Source organism: Pyrus communis, chromosome 5 (assembly GCF_041283825.1).
Source record: "Pyrus communis isolate YQ-2024b chromosome 5, ASM4128382v1, whole genome shotgun sequence".
NCBI classification, from domain to species: domain Eukaryota; kingdom Viridiplantae; phylum Streptophyta; class Magnoliopsida; order Rosales; family Rosaceae; genus Pyrus; species Pyrus communis.
In genome coordinates this window covers 31,018,872-31,033,089 of record NC_142569.1, presented here as the reverse complement: position 1 = coordinate 31,033,089, position 14,218 = coordinate 31,018,872, and the positions used below count along the sequence as shown (strand labels likewise).

The window sequence follows — 14,218 nt, the reverse complement described above, 5'->3', positions numbered from 1 at the left end:
CTTAGTTTGCTTGTTTTCGTGCATTTATGTTATTAATTCTTAGTTATTTTAGTTCTTTAAGCTTCTTTTGTGTGTTTTCAGGTTCATGAGACGTATTTGGCGAAAGGATGCATTTTGGAGCCTTTTGGAGCACTTTTGGGCACAAATTGGATAGCTTATGCTTGGAGCAAAAGGAATGGACGAAATTGAAGAGTTGATGTCGCAAGGATTCCTACTACAACAAGCATTCCAATTACGAGAAGGTTTCCAAATTGAAGGAGATTTCCCACTCACATGAGGATTCCTAGTTAGACGAGGATTCCTAATCACACAAGGATTCCTACTTGAAGTAGGAAAGTTAAGCCAAAGTTTCCTATTTTGGTTGACCTTTCCTAAATCAAGAACGCTCTAAGTTTTAGCACTTAAGATGGCTCCCGAGCACCCTTGGACAACAAACAAAGGTTCTTTGCAACTTTCCCTTCCTTGCCGTGCAAGGAAGGTTGTTTCCCTTTCTTTGTGTAAACTTCCCTATTTTCCATAGGTGTTAGGACCTTTCCCTTATTCTAATACCTCTTGCTTTGTGCCTTACCTTTCCCTAAGCTATGTGCCGCACCCTTCCCTTGTGTTTCCTGATTTCAATTTCTTATTTCGTAGTTTAATTCACTTTCCTAGTTCTAAAACTTTCCCTAAAGTCCTAATTTCTGATTTCTTGCAAGGAATTGACTTTTCCTTCCTTCTTTTGCACCAATTTCGTACCTTACCTTAAATTCCCTTTCCTTGCTGTACAAGAGGTTTAATTTCTGACTCCTTGCAAGGCAAGGACATTCCTTGTTTTAAATTCGTGCATTCCCCTTTTCTGATTTTATTTGGACTTTATTCACTTACCTTTTCTATTTAGACTAGGAAATCTGAATCATAACTCAATTAGGTATGTTATTAACTTCCCAAAACACATATAATCAGCCCTTGGCCGAACCCTAGAGGGGATTCACCATAAAAACTCGTCCATACACTCCCACACACATCCATTCATCCCAAAACACCATTCTGCAACCCAGAAACACAACCAGCCATTCCACATTCTTCCACCATCATTGTCGAGTCCTCCACCACCTTCCAACCATCAAACACTCATCCACACTCAACCTACATCCCTTGTCGTGCCTCTAAACACCCCAAAATCCATTCTACATCATCAAAACAACCCAGAAACCATCACCACCCAATATGCCGCAAGCAAGGGAAAGGAGACAGATTCACTCAATTGTTTGGCTCTTCATTCTGAGTTGTTGAACAATTTTAGGTGTATTCTATCTTATATTTCAATGTCTAATTCATGTAATCTTTGTTTTGCTTTGAGTATGATTGGCTAAATTCGTTTTGGCTAAGGGTGTATTCGAAACCATGATTATATATGTGAAATAAGTTGATTACTTCCAGTTATCATTGCATACGTCGTGAATACAATTTGCTTAACCGTTTGATTTAGAACTTATTCTTGTATGTTGATTGAGAGTGCACGCTTAATTTGCATACTTGAATCTGGTGCTAGGGTATAAGTTTGTATTTATAGGCTTAAACCCTAGGGAAATCAGATAAGGTTTGCAGAATCCTAGGGGAAAAGGATAAGGATTCCACGGCAAAGACCAAGGAAGAAAGGGAAAAGGATTGCAGATTCTAGGGCTTTTAGAAGAGGGAGAGGCGCCACTTTTGTAGGGATTCTAGAAACAATATGTTTTATGGCAGAAATTGGACTTCTAGAAAGAGTATTTAGGCAGATTTCTGGACCTAAAGGACAAGAACACATGGCATAGGTGTAGGATATGAGTTACAACTCCTAAACTTTAAAGGAATGGCATCTATGCAGCACATAAGGGATTAGGCTTCTAGAATCTGAGTTTATGTGTTTAAATGTATATCTAATCCCTTCTAAATAGCTAGAATTAAGGCGCAAACTGATTTGGATAAGATAAGATAGGATAGGATAAAATAAGGTTGGATAATGTTCCTTATTTCTTGCTCTTTCCTTATCTTCTTTGTATTTGAACTTCTTTCTCCAGATTTGTAGTCTTTCCTAGCCTCTCTTGACTTCAATTTCATCCATCCACTTTGCTTCATAGTTAAGCTATCCAATCCATGCCCAAAACTGCTCCAAATGGCTTCAAAATGCACTTTCTTGCTCCTTTTGCCATTATGACCTAAAAACATACGAAAATAGCTTAAAAGACTATAATAAGTAGTACTTAACTAACTAAATGCAAGGAAACAACATAGCTAAGTAGCATAAATATGCTCCTATCACTCGGCAAGGGTGCCTCAACACGAATCCTTCAACAGGTCCTTGAAGGTATGAAGTTAATTAGTGCTCGGTAGTTTTGGGATTGGTGAAATATGGAACAACAAACATAAAGCCTCCAAATGCATACTTAGATTTAGAAAACACATGAAAATGCACATTCTAATGTATTATTCAATCACCAATTTCAAATGAACCATCTCAATAAACTAATAAATTCATATCAGTACGCATCAAATCCACCAAATTAACCAAATCCAAAATACAGAAGAAGATGATCAATTGCTAGCATATGTACAAAATCACTTCTTGAAAAGTGAGACCAAACAAAGAAACCACAATCAATTCAACCCCATTCTATAATTCAAAGTATCAAATTTTATAAAAAAAAAATACAACATTTTGTAGAATTTCACCTAAACATAAAGAGAATATGTAGAAACAAATAGTACTGTTAGATGTTGAAAAGAAAAAAAAAAAGGAAAATGGAAGATGGGTTTTATCTAAGGAGTCGAGTTGGGTTCGTGATTTCTGAGAGAGATAATTCACTAATTAAAAAAATTCCTAGATGAAAGATGAGAATAATAGATTTTTTTTTTATTATTATAAGCAAAAACCAAATGTGAAGATGATGCATAAGTAAGTAACTCTGACGAAAGCGTAGTTGGGCTTGGGAGCATTTTACAACATACTATGACGAAAAAAGTGAACACAATCAATGATAAGGGGGAGGAAGTTTGGGTGGATAAAAAACTTAGGAGAGCTAAGTGTAATTATTGCCCAAAAAAGAACAATGATGGTGACTATGTAGTTGAATCGAGAGTAAATGGCACCTCAACTATGCAACACCACATTGAAAAATATTGTAAATTTTATCAGGGGAACAAATGTAAAAGGCAAAAAGTGTTGGTCGAGGATAAGAGTAAAGGTAACAATCTAGTCGTTGTTGGCTTTTCAAAAGCTAGTGTATTAGAAGCATGTGTCAAGATGGTAGTCATAGATGAGATGCCATTTAGTACCGTTGATAAGATGGGGTTTTGGCTTTTTGTGCTATTGGTATTCCATTGTTTAATGTGCCTTCTAGAAGAACACTTGTTAGAACTTTTCTCAACATGTATAAAGAATGGAAGACTTATCTGAAGAAAAACTTAAGTGGGCATAGAATTTGTCTCACCACCGACACTTGGACAAGCACACAAGACATCAATTATATGGTTCTTACTACACACTTCATTGATGATGAATGGAATATGCACAAGTGGATCATAAACTTTTGTGTTATTCCTAACCATTATGGAACCACAATTGCAAAGTTAATTGAAAATTGCTGGTTGGAATGAGGGATAGACGAGTTATGACAATCACAATGGATAATGCTTCCACAAATAAAGTTGCTTTGGATCAACTATGGCAAAAATAAATAGGTGGGAAAATTCACAAGCTATTTTCTAGGTGGCAAGTATTTACATGTATGACACATTGCTCACATAACCAATATAAATGTGAGTCATGAGATGAAAAGGCTAAAGAATGGTCTTTTAGGTATACGAAATTGTGTGATGCTTGTGAGGAGCTCTCCACAAAGATTGGAGTTTTTTAGGCAAGTCTTGAATTTGGTAAAATTAACATGCAAATCAACGGTTTTCCTTAATTGTCCTACTTAGTGAAATTCTGCATTTGTTATGTTGGAAGTAGCCTTGAAGTTTAAGAAGGCCTTTGCTACTATGGCGGACGATGTAGAAAGTCCCTTTGTGGCTTACTTTAAGGAAGTTGAAGATGAAAAAGATGAAGATGGGGTGATTATTGCTTGCCAAACTAAAGGGTGGAAAAGGGTCGGACCATCTACGAAAGAAGATTGGCTCAAGGTGGAAGTTTTTATCCAGTTTTCACTGGTGTTATATGATGTGACTTTGAAGGTAAGTGCTTCTACACATCCCACGGTTCATACCGGCCTCCATGATGTCATAAAAGTAGAGATCGCTATAAATAATTTGGATTCCCAAGCTAACATGCAAGTTGGTCTACCTTTGAGGCAATTATTGAAGGCAATATGGCTTTCGACATGAGATCAAAATATGAAAAATATTTTGACTCATACCATGAATTGAACCCTCTAGTAGTGATTGACTTGTTTTAGATCCAAGGTTCAAGTTGAGGCATGTCACACAACTCTTTAAAAAGAAACTTTCCGATTTTGAGGCACAATTGAAAGCTAATGAAGTAAAAGATCTATTGCATGCCCTTTATGATGCATATGCCCCAAATGCCGAAGGTGGAAAACACATGAAGAAAAACCATTCACAAGCACAACATTCTTCTACTTCATCCGATGTGACATCAATGGAAGATGATCTTGTTTATGAATGGATGCATTTTGTTGAAGAGAGTAATGAGAAAGTGGTGAGAGATGAGGTGGACTCTTATTTGTTGGATCCTTTGGTACAAATTACAAAAGAGGAGTCCACAAAGTATTTTAACATTCTCTTATCTTGGTCGCCATTGCAAAAGATATTCTTGTTATTCAAGTCTTTATCGTGGCATCGGAGAGTGCTTTTAGCACCGGGGGTTGAGTAATTTCAGATTTTAGGAGTTCTTTAACTCCTAAATCGGTAGAGACCTTAATATGCATGCAAAATTGGTTGAGGGATGAGAACATTATTACTTTGGAGGATGATGCACATTCGGTTGAGCACATTGAGTTCTACGAAAGTATTCAATCGGGTAAGTATATCATTTCAAGTTAAAGAACTTTCTTAGCTTTTGTTTTTCAATATATTTTGTTACTTTTGTAGGCTTTTTAAAGTTTATAAGAACTACAAGACAAGCAAAATGAAAAACAAACAATACATGTTGCTTATATAAGAGAATTGAAGTGTATATCAAAGGAAAATGAAATGAAATACAACTAGGTAACCATAATAGCTTTTTCAAACAATGAAACCAAACCAAAACCGTTTAAAACCAGATCGAACCAAACCAAATGGTTTGATTTCATTTCGATTTTAGCCTCAAAACCGCACTGAACCAAACTGCAAAAACTTGCGGTTTTGGTTTTGGTTTCACTCAAAACCATACCAAACCGAACTGCGCCTGCCCTTAGTTGGGAGAGAAAAGAAGGAAGAAAATTAGAAAATGAAAGGGTAAGGGAATGAATTAGATAGCTAAAGGGAATTTTTATAATTATACTGTGCATAATAAAAAATAATAAGAAAATGAAACAATGAAACAGAGGCAAAAAAAGTCAAAACGCTTTGTCGAGTGATAACCATTTTTATGGATTTTTGGTTTGCAGCTTTATATTAATTACTTACGATAAATTATGAATAGATTATCAGCTGTCAAGTTGATTACAATATTGAGATAAAATGAATAATACTTGGTTACTCAAAGAATGAGTAGGAGTTCTTATTCAAAATTGTTCGTTGACGCTTCATAAAACTTTGTGTTTAAGATCAGAACAGTTCATATTATAAATCATTCTATAAAGATCACTTGCAAAAAATGAATTAAATCTAAAGTCGTTTAGTCATTGAATTGTATAAAAACAGATAAACGGAATTGTTAAAAGCATTACGAGCCGTCAACCTTAGTTTTAATTCATCTTTTGCAGATATGATCTTTATAATGTGATTTATAATATGAACAATTTTGATCATAAGCACAAAACTTTATAATTCAAATCAAACACAAAGACATTTGAATAGAAATTTTTACTTATCTTGTAGTAGTCAAGTATTGTTCAGAAAATTTCATACTATGCTACCAAGATATTACTCAAAAACTTTCATCAAAATTATTATCTATTTTCAGTGGGAGTGATGGAGGATAGGGAGAAGGGAAGGCGAAGGGGTTAAAATTGGGTTGCTGAAGTAGAAAAAGGAAAATAAAATAAAAACTTACACTTATTCATATATTGATTAACTCACATTGAAGTACACATAGGCTACGACAGTAGCATGGTAAGAATGACATGTATATCTTAATTTCTAAGTTACAATACCAATTGTCTTGAGTAAATATCAAATATCTTAGATGTTGACAACTGGGGCTCCTACAAATAAAAAACTAAACATTTTAATAAGTTCTTAAAACATAAAGAATTAATGTCTAATCAAACTTTCAAATTTATGGGACAACGAAAGTACACTCTATTTTATATTAACTATATTTGGAAAGGACCTAGCTTATCTGCCCTCCTACTTTCCATATACTCTCATCCCCTCCTATTTTGTGCGGTCACGGTTAAACCACGTCAACATTTTATATTGATTTTTTTATAGAGATAATAAGACAAAAAGCAATAGTAATATAAAATGTTGACATAGCTTAACAGTGACCGCACAAATAGGAGGGGATGGAAGTGTATGGGAAGTGGGAGGGCAGAGAAGCCAGGTCCATTTGGAAAATAGGTTACCACCTAATAGTTGTAGTGTTGCTTCGATTTGTGTGTGTGTATGGAGTGTTTGTGGGTTTATCCAACGGAACTGGATCCCCTCCAGATCCAAAAAATTTGTCCCCACTAATCAATGCATCCAGACTATTGAAATTTGATCTAATGGCTACAATTATTATAACTTTCAGAGAAACCCCTTATTTGTAGTCATTGGATCAAATTTCAATGGCCCAAATGCATTGATTAGTGTGCTCATATCCCTTGGATCCGAAGGAAATCCAGTTCCTTAACCAACTACATGATTCTTGTAAAGATACTTAAGCGTATCAATGCCAGTTTTAGCTTCACGAATTTAGTGGCATATAGCATTCAGTAAAGAGTCGTATGTCGATCCACGATCATTTTCCGCTACTTGGATAAAGCTATAAGTGAAGGCACCCATTGAAGTGTCTTCAGACAAAACCTGCACAATCCCATGAACTTGTGTTATTTTACTTTGCATTTTTTGTGATTTGAATTTAATTGCGTGTAGTAGAATATCTCTGCTCCTTGATATGGTACTAATACAACTTCAAACAGGTTGTCTTTGTTTAACACACATCATAGTATAGGGTTTAAGGTTATCAATATGGAGGAGGGAGAGAGTTGAACTTGCAACCTCTTTCAACATTGTGGAAGAAAAAAATCATATTAATTAAAAGCTAGGGTTTATCGCACATCAAAATTATAGGGTTGATTTCCTCACATATTGATTATACTCATAGTGGTGTCTGTAGATTTTTTATGGTCGTCACAAGCGCTTATGGAGACAGCTAGTCTACCACTTGTACCTCTATAAATAGGCGAGCATTGTTGAACTTCCCATGAATATCCTTCTCTACATTGAAAAAAGATATATATACACACACACACACACACACACACACATCATGTTTAAATTCTCAATTAGTTGGGTATAGTTAAGAAAATGTGTTGAGGATAGTAATTAAGACATGTAGCTGGGTTAGTGCTGCAAAACATTACCTGTTGATCTTGCAAACAAATCGTAGGTCAAGAACAATTCCATTATGGCAGGCATTGACTGTGGCGTTAATTTCATCATCAATGATCATCCCCTTGGTCTCAAAATCAACAGGGCATATCGTTTCATCATTGCCGTCAATCTCATCATTCGAAAAGTCATGCTGGGTTGAGCCATGGCCAGAGAAGTGGAACACCAACGAGTTTCCTAATTGGCAGCCTTGCATCAACCATTGTAACGTCATTCGCATGTTTTGTTTTGTTAGGATCCTGAAAGGGTCCGTCTCATATTCTACAACACAGCAATATCAAGTCACCTTACATACTTTTGGTGATCATAACATTGAGAAAAATATGTAAGAATAAAAAAAAATTTGATTCTTAGTTTAAACCTCACGAAATGTGAAAAGAAATAGCTTTCGAGAGAAATATTAGTATGCTTTCCACGATTGATAGTGTGAAATTAATTAAATAAGAATACCTGTGAGCATGAGTATGGAAGCAGCTGGAAATCCTAATATGTCAACAAGAAAGTATTTCATGCACTGAACATCGTTCACCGTTCCTTGGAGCTTGTAACTTTTCCCATTGTAACTCACTCCACACAGCACCGCGCGCTTTCTTCCATGCGCAGAAAGTGGCATCAAGGGTTTTGGTACTAATGGCTAGGAAGGCTGATGATGGTAGTATCAAGGATTAGCAGGGAGGCCCGTATTCGCTCCCCATGTTGGAGAGGGATGCTTAGTCAAAAAAGAGTTTCTAGCTTTGTTCTAACATTGACACATGTCGTGCTGTGATTGGCCTCTGATGTTGACACGTGTTGCGCTGTGATTGGCCTCGACACGTGTCACGTTGTGATTGGTCTCCTAGTTGGAGGGAAACTCTTGTGTGTCTTTGATGGTATAATGTTGACCGATGCTCAGCAGTTTCGGGATTGGTCAAGTATGGTACAAATAGTGCTCCCCTAAGTTCCTGAGTGAGGGAAGCTCCTCGGTTAGGTGATTGTTGTTTTCCTTCTTCATGCTAGAATATGTTTAGTATAATGGCACAAGTAAGGGTGTCGAATCCACAGGGACTAATTGGACCTATATAATCACTTGTTTTGCAAGAACTCTTTACTAGAGAAATAAAACTAATCAATGTAGGCAGATTTGTTGTTGTAACTTGAAAGCATAAGGAAATGAAGTAAACACAAAATGAATGAATCAACAGCTAATAAAATGAGATAGTACCAATGGAGATGAAGCTAGGGATTCGATTTTACCATTGCTAACCCAAGGCCATGCTTGTTGAATCAGATTATACTCATCCATCTACCTATTTCTTGAGTTTGTTTCACTTAGATATGATCAACCATATGATGTGTGGATTTGATCAAATGTCTCTAATCATGAGCCTAATTGTGATGTGCAACTTTGGTTCCTAATCAAGAATATATAGTGCACAAGAAACTTTCACAAAACCAAAGGGAACACTCGGCAGGATGTTTGCAAAACATTCCCTTCATTCATTCACATATCCACCAAGATTATGCATGATGTGTGCTTTAATCTTGGCTAAACAACCTGTGGTTAATTCCAATGATGATCAAGCATTAAAATCAACACACTAAGTCACAATTAAAACGGAGAATGAAACAAGAAATAGATAGATTAAATGAGAATTCTGAATTAACTACATGGCAATCTTGCAAGGCTACATCGAATTCCTAGAGAGAGATTAGTTACACTTCATGTTTACAAAAGGTTTGACATAAAAATATATAACATGAGTGAACATAGGATTAAGAAGAAAGAACCCTTGAAGCAAAACTGATGTCGAAATCCCTTAAGAGTTGCCTTCGGTGTGGGTGCTCCAAGTGTGTTGTAAATGAAGGTGGAGCGGCTAAGGTTGAATGGTTTCTGCGAATGGAAGAGTGTATGGAATGGAATGAAGCCAAGAAGAGATTGTGTAGAAATGGAAGGGGATTTGCGGCAAAGGGGAAGATTGGATGTGTTTGTGGTGTCTTGTGTATGAAAATGAGATGTGATTTTTGTGTATGAATGCATGGGTTTTTATAGGGGGAATGGGAGAATATGTGGGTGATTGTTTAAGAGTGAATGTGGTTGTTATGATTGAGAGTGCATGTGGATGAAATGATGAAGTAGGAAGGTGGAAATGCATGTGTTGAATTGGTGGTGCAATGATGAAAGAGTAAGTGCATGTGTGTGTGAATGGTGGTAGCTAGGGTGAATTATGATGAATGCATGTGGAATAAAGATGGAGAAGGTGGTGTAATGATGAAGGATTAAGTGCATGTGTGTGTGAATGGTGGTTCTTGATGGTTTTGGGGTTGTGATGCATGTGAATGCATGTGGCTAAGGGTTGTTGATTGGGCTAGAGGTTTTGCATGGCTCAAAGGATTGTTTGATTGGGCTAGGCCCTTTGTTTTATGTCCAAAGTGCATACAAGGCTTTCAAATTCGTCCAACACTTTGGCTCCAAGCATATGCTATCCATTCCAAGCCCAATTTTGCTCCAAAATGCATCTTTTTGCTTCCTTAGCCATATGAACCTAAAAACACACGAAAATGGCTTAAACTACTAAAACAATTATGAATTAACAACATAGATGCACGAAAACAAGCTAAGTAAGTCGCCTAAATATGCTCCTATCATTAGGGACTTGCAAGATCCAAGCCATTGAGTAATCACTAAACTTCTAAGTACCGAAGCGTGATATCATTTTCACTTGCCTCTGCCCCATAGGTAGATGTGGCCTTTTCTCTGGAAGTACTTTTCCTCCATCCAGGAATGGTATCTTTATCTGATGTTGACACACAAGGTAATGTATCATTTTCATTTGAAGCTTACTTGTAGTTTCGGGCTTGGTTAAGTGCGATACAAACCCTATAGTAGAAGTCCCCCAAGTCTCTGAGTGAGGAGATCTGCTGAAAGAGGTAACAGACAAGGTAAGCAATCAGAGTTCCAAGCAATCAGTCTTAGATTAGAAGTTTTATTTCTGGTTTTAGCTTATTGTTCTCCTTCTCCTTATCTTACAGACCGTAAGAAGAACAAAGAAAATGATATGGAGAATAGATGATATGAGATACTTTTGCTTTTGAAGAAGTAATGGATGAATGGGCACGTGTTTTGTTGCACTTGTTCACTTTCCATAGGCTTATTCTTGAATTGGGCTGGAGGGTTTTTCGGTTTCCTCCAAAGAAATAAGCCGACTCAAGAATTTGAAGGTCAAAACAAGTCCGTCAAATCTATAAGTACGTTCGATCCTGATAATATAGGATACTTCTGCTGTTGACACAGCAATGGATGTGGTATGACGAGGCTTTGTTCTTCGACGTCGATGCTAGCAAAAGGCTATTGAAGTTTCTCGAGCTCTTCAATTAAAGCAACGATGCCGATCTTGGATTTGACTTGGACTCATCCGTCTGGATTGCACGGTTCTATAGGAAGGGCGTCGTGTTGTAATGATCTGTTCCAGCTTATCATTGAACCTTCTGCTTCAATCTTTTGCATAGTAGAAGTGGTGCGCAACCTTTGCATTTGAATTGTCCTTCAAAGCATCACTTCTTGACAACTCATCCACGCTTGGCAGCTTCAGTGTAAAGGGCCACCATCATATCAACTATTCTGAGGCATTTACCGAAAGAATTTGTGACCTTGACAACAGTTAAGGATGAGTACTCAAGAGCAATGCTATATAAGCAACAGGCAAAGGTTTCCGGCAATCAGTTCCAGATCGGAAGTTTGATTTCAGGTTCCGACTGATTGCATTATTTCTCCTTGTCCTGCAAGTAAGAGCAAGGGCAAGGGAAAAGACAAGGAAAAAGCATGATATAGGATACTCTTGTTTCAACCCTGATGATATGAGATATTCTTGCTCTCATGTGGCTGGTTGGCAGAGGAATTATTGAGGGGGAAGAAAACGGAGTATTTCGAGAAGCTATGTTGGGAGTCTCCTTTCTGATGTGAGGAAGGGTTGAGCATTTTTGCAGGTCTGCGTAGCCGTTGAGGATGGAGGTCGACATATATAGGAATTCCTCCAACAGCAAGTAGTAATGTTGTTTATTTACCCTTCTCGGTCGTAGCAATGTAGTGGGAGCTGCAAGGTTCACATGTTTTAACTTTGTCAGAGATCTTTGACAAAGTTGTTAACGTTACTTGGAAAGCTAATGTTACGTGTGAAAAGCGTGGACAATTTTTATCCAAGAAAATTCGGCTCTCGAGGTTCGGAGATGGTGCTCCTTCGATTTTCAAAACAAGCGGTGCCTCTTCGATTTCTGAGCAAGCAATCTTGTTGGGAGTGCTTTCTCAAATGTGAGGAAAGGTTGGGCATTTTTGCAAGTTTGCTTTGCCACGGAGCACGGAGGTTGACACACATAGGGATTTTCCAGTTATCAAGCAGTGGTGTTGTTCCTTTACCCTTATGGGTAACAGTAAGGTAGTTGGACCTTCAAAATTAATATGTCTTAACTTTGTCAGAGATCTTTGGCAAAGTTACTTGTGGTATCCAAGGAGTTGATGTTGCATGTGAAGATTGTCGACAAATTTTTCTCAGGAAAATCTACTTTTCAAAATCCGGAGAGTGGTGCTTCTTCGATTTTTGAACAAACGACCATGTTGCCCTTTCTTTTATATGGGCACCAATTGTGTGCAAAAAGTACGTTCAGAGAGTTATTGCTTGTAGGAAATTTTCCCTTATTTTTGTACTTTAGAGATTTATTAGACCTCATTTTTCCTTCATCATTTCTGAAAATGTCTAGCCCATCTGACAGTCATTTTGACTTGAACGTTGGTGAAGAAGCAGCCATGTCTCCTCAAGACAACATATGGCGCCCATCATTCTTATCCCCTACTGGTCAGCTTATCGTTGAGGACTCTGTGATGAAGAATGATATGACCGCTGCGGTGGTGGCCAGGAACCTTCTCACTCCCAAAGATAACAGACTACTTTCCAGACGGTCTGATGAGTTGGCTGTTAAGGATTCTCTAGTTCTCAGTATTCAGTGTGCGGGTTCTGTGTCTAATATGGCCCAACGCCTATTTGCTCGAACCCGCCAAGTTGAATCATTGGCGGTTGAAGTGATAAGTCTTAAACAGGAGGTCAAAGGGCTCAAGCACGAGAATAAACAGTTACACAGGCTCGCACATAGCTATGTTATAAGTATGAAGAGAAAGCTTAACAGGCTACAGGAATCCGATGGTCAGATTTTAAGTGATCATCAAAGGTTTGTGGGTTTGTTCAAAAGGAATTTATTGCCTTCATCTTCTAGGGTTGTACCATGTACTGAATCTCCAAATTACCAACCGTCGGTCCTCCTCTTTCTGGGGTTCTGCCCAGTACTGAGGCTCTGAATGATCAACCTCTGGTGCCTCCTCTTTCTGGGGCTCTGCCGAGTACTGAGACTTCTCATAAGCAACCTTTGTGAAGGCTCCCTTCTGTTCGTTTGTTTAGATTCATTTGTATGCATATATCTATAATTTATCAAAGATATCAATAAACAAGCTTTACTTCATTCAATGTATTGTGTTAAATACAGTAAGGCATCCTTCACTAAGTTTTTTGAATTTTTTCTTTTGTTGAAATTTGTATGTTGAAACTTCGTGGGTGGATCCTGTAGGTTGAAACAATGCTCCTTTAATTTCCCGAGTGAGGAAAACTTCTTAGTTGGGGACTTGAAAAATCCAAGTCACTGAGTAGTCGCGAAACTTTCGAGTACCAAGGTGTAGTAGCATATGGTAGGAATCCCCCAAATTTCCGGTCGAGGATAGTTGCTGAGGGAGGTGTTTTGCTAATAGCCAAATTGTCAAAGTAACGAAGCCTTTTTTTTATGTCACACTTTCATGTATGCCTCATCCCAAAAATATTTCAAATTAGTTTGAGCTTCACAAAGGTCCAACATTTTCCTTTTGTGTTAGAAGCCCAAAGATTTCTAAGCCTAGCCCCAAGGCTTTCATTTTAGATGTTGTCCCACAAAAAATTGCATAGGGCTGAGACCCTCTTCCTTTTTTAATTATTTATTTATTTTATTATTATTTTTTTTTTTTTTTTACATTTGTTTGGCCCAAGAGAGAGAGGATCTGTGCCCAGCCTTCCTTTGATGTGCAGCCCAACACCAGTGGCCCTTGTTGGCTGCTGTGAAAGCTTTTGAAATTGTGTCCGACTCCCTTTGTACGTGGAACACAAGATTAGCTCCCTTTTGGGCTGCTCTCTGTGTGTGTGTGTATTATTTTTTTTGTTAGCTAAGTCCGGTCCAGCTCCTATTTTATGTGAAGCCCAATACCAGCCTAGCCTTTGTTGAAAGCGGCCCAAGGCCTACTCAAAACCTAGCCTTGTTCCTTGTTCCACCCTTGCCTCATTCCCCATTTCCTCTAACTTTTCTCACCCTTGCATAGCTGTCTGTGTCTGTCGTCCCCAGTGTTCTTTCACCTCTTTGTTTTTTTATAAACTTTTGTTTCGTAAATTTTGGGACCTAGCTTGAGATAAGCCCTATTTTCACATCTCTGGAACCTTTGTCTTTGTGTGAATTT

The 14,218-nt window shown here is 37.6% G+C and overlaps 3 pseudogenes; 2 read left to right on the top strand and 1 right to left on the bottom strand.

Annotated features, from left to right (window-relative positions):
* The first annotated feature begins 3,115 nt into the window (after positions 1-3,115).
* Positions 3,116-5,019, top strand: LOC148697135 (zinc finger BED domain-containing protein RICESLEEPER 2-like; annotated as a pseudogene).
* Positions 5,020-6,954: 1,935 nt separating this feature from the next.
* On the bottom strand, positions 6,955-10,433 carry LOC137725048 (metacaspase-1-like; annotated as a pseudogene).
* Positions 10,434-12,442: 2,009 nt separating this feature from the next.
* On the top strand, positions 12,443-13,116 carry LOC148697134 (uncharacterized; annotated as a pseudogene).
* Positions 13,117-14,218: the final 1,102 nt, after the last annotated feature.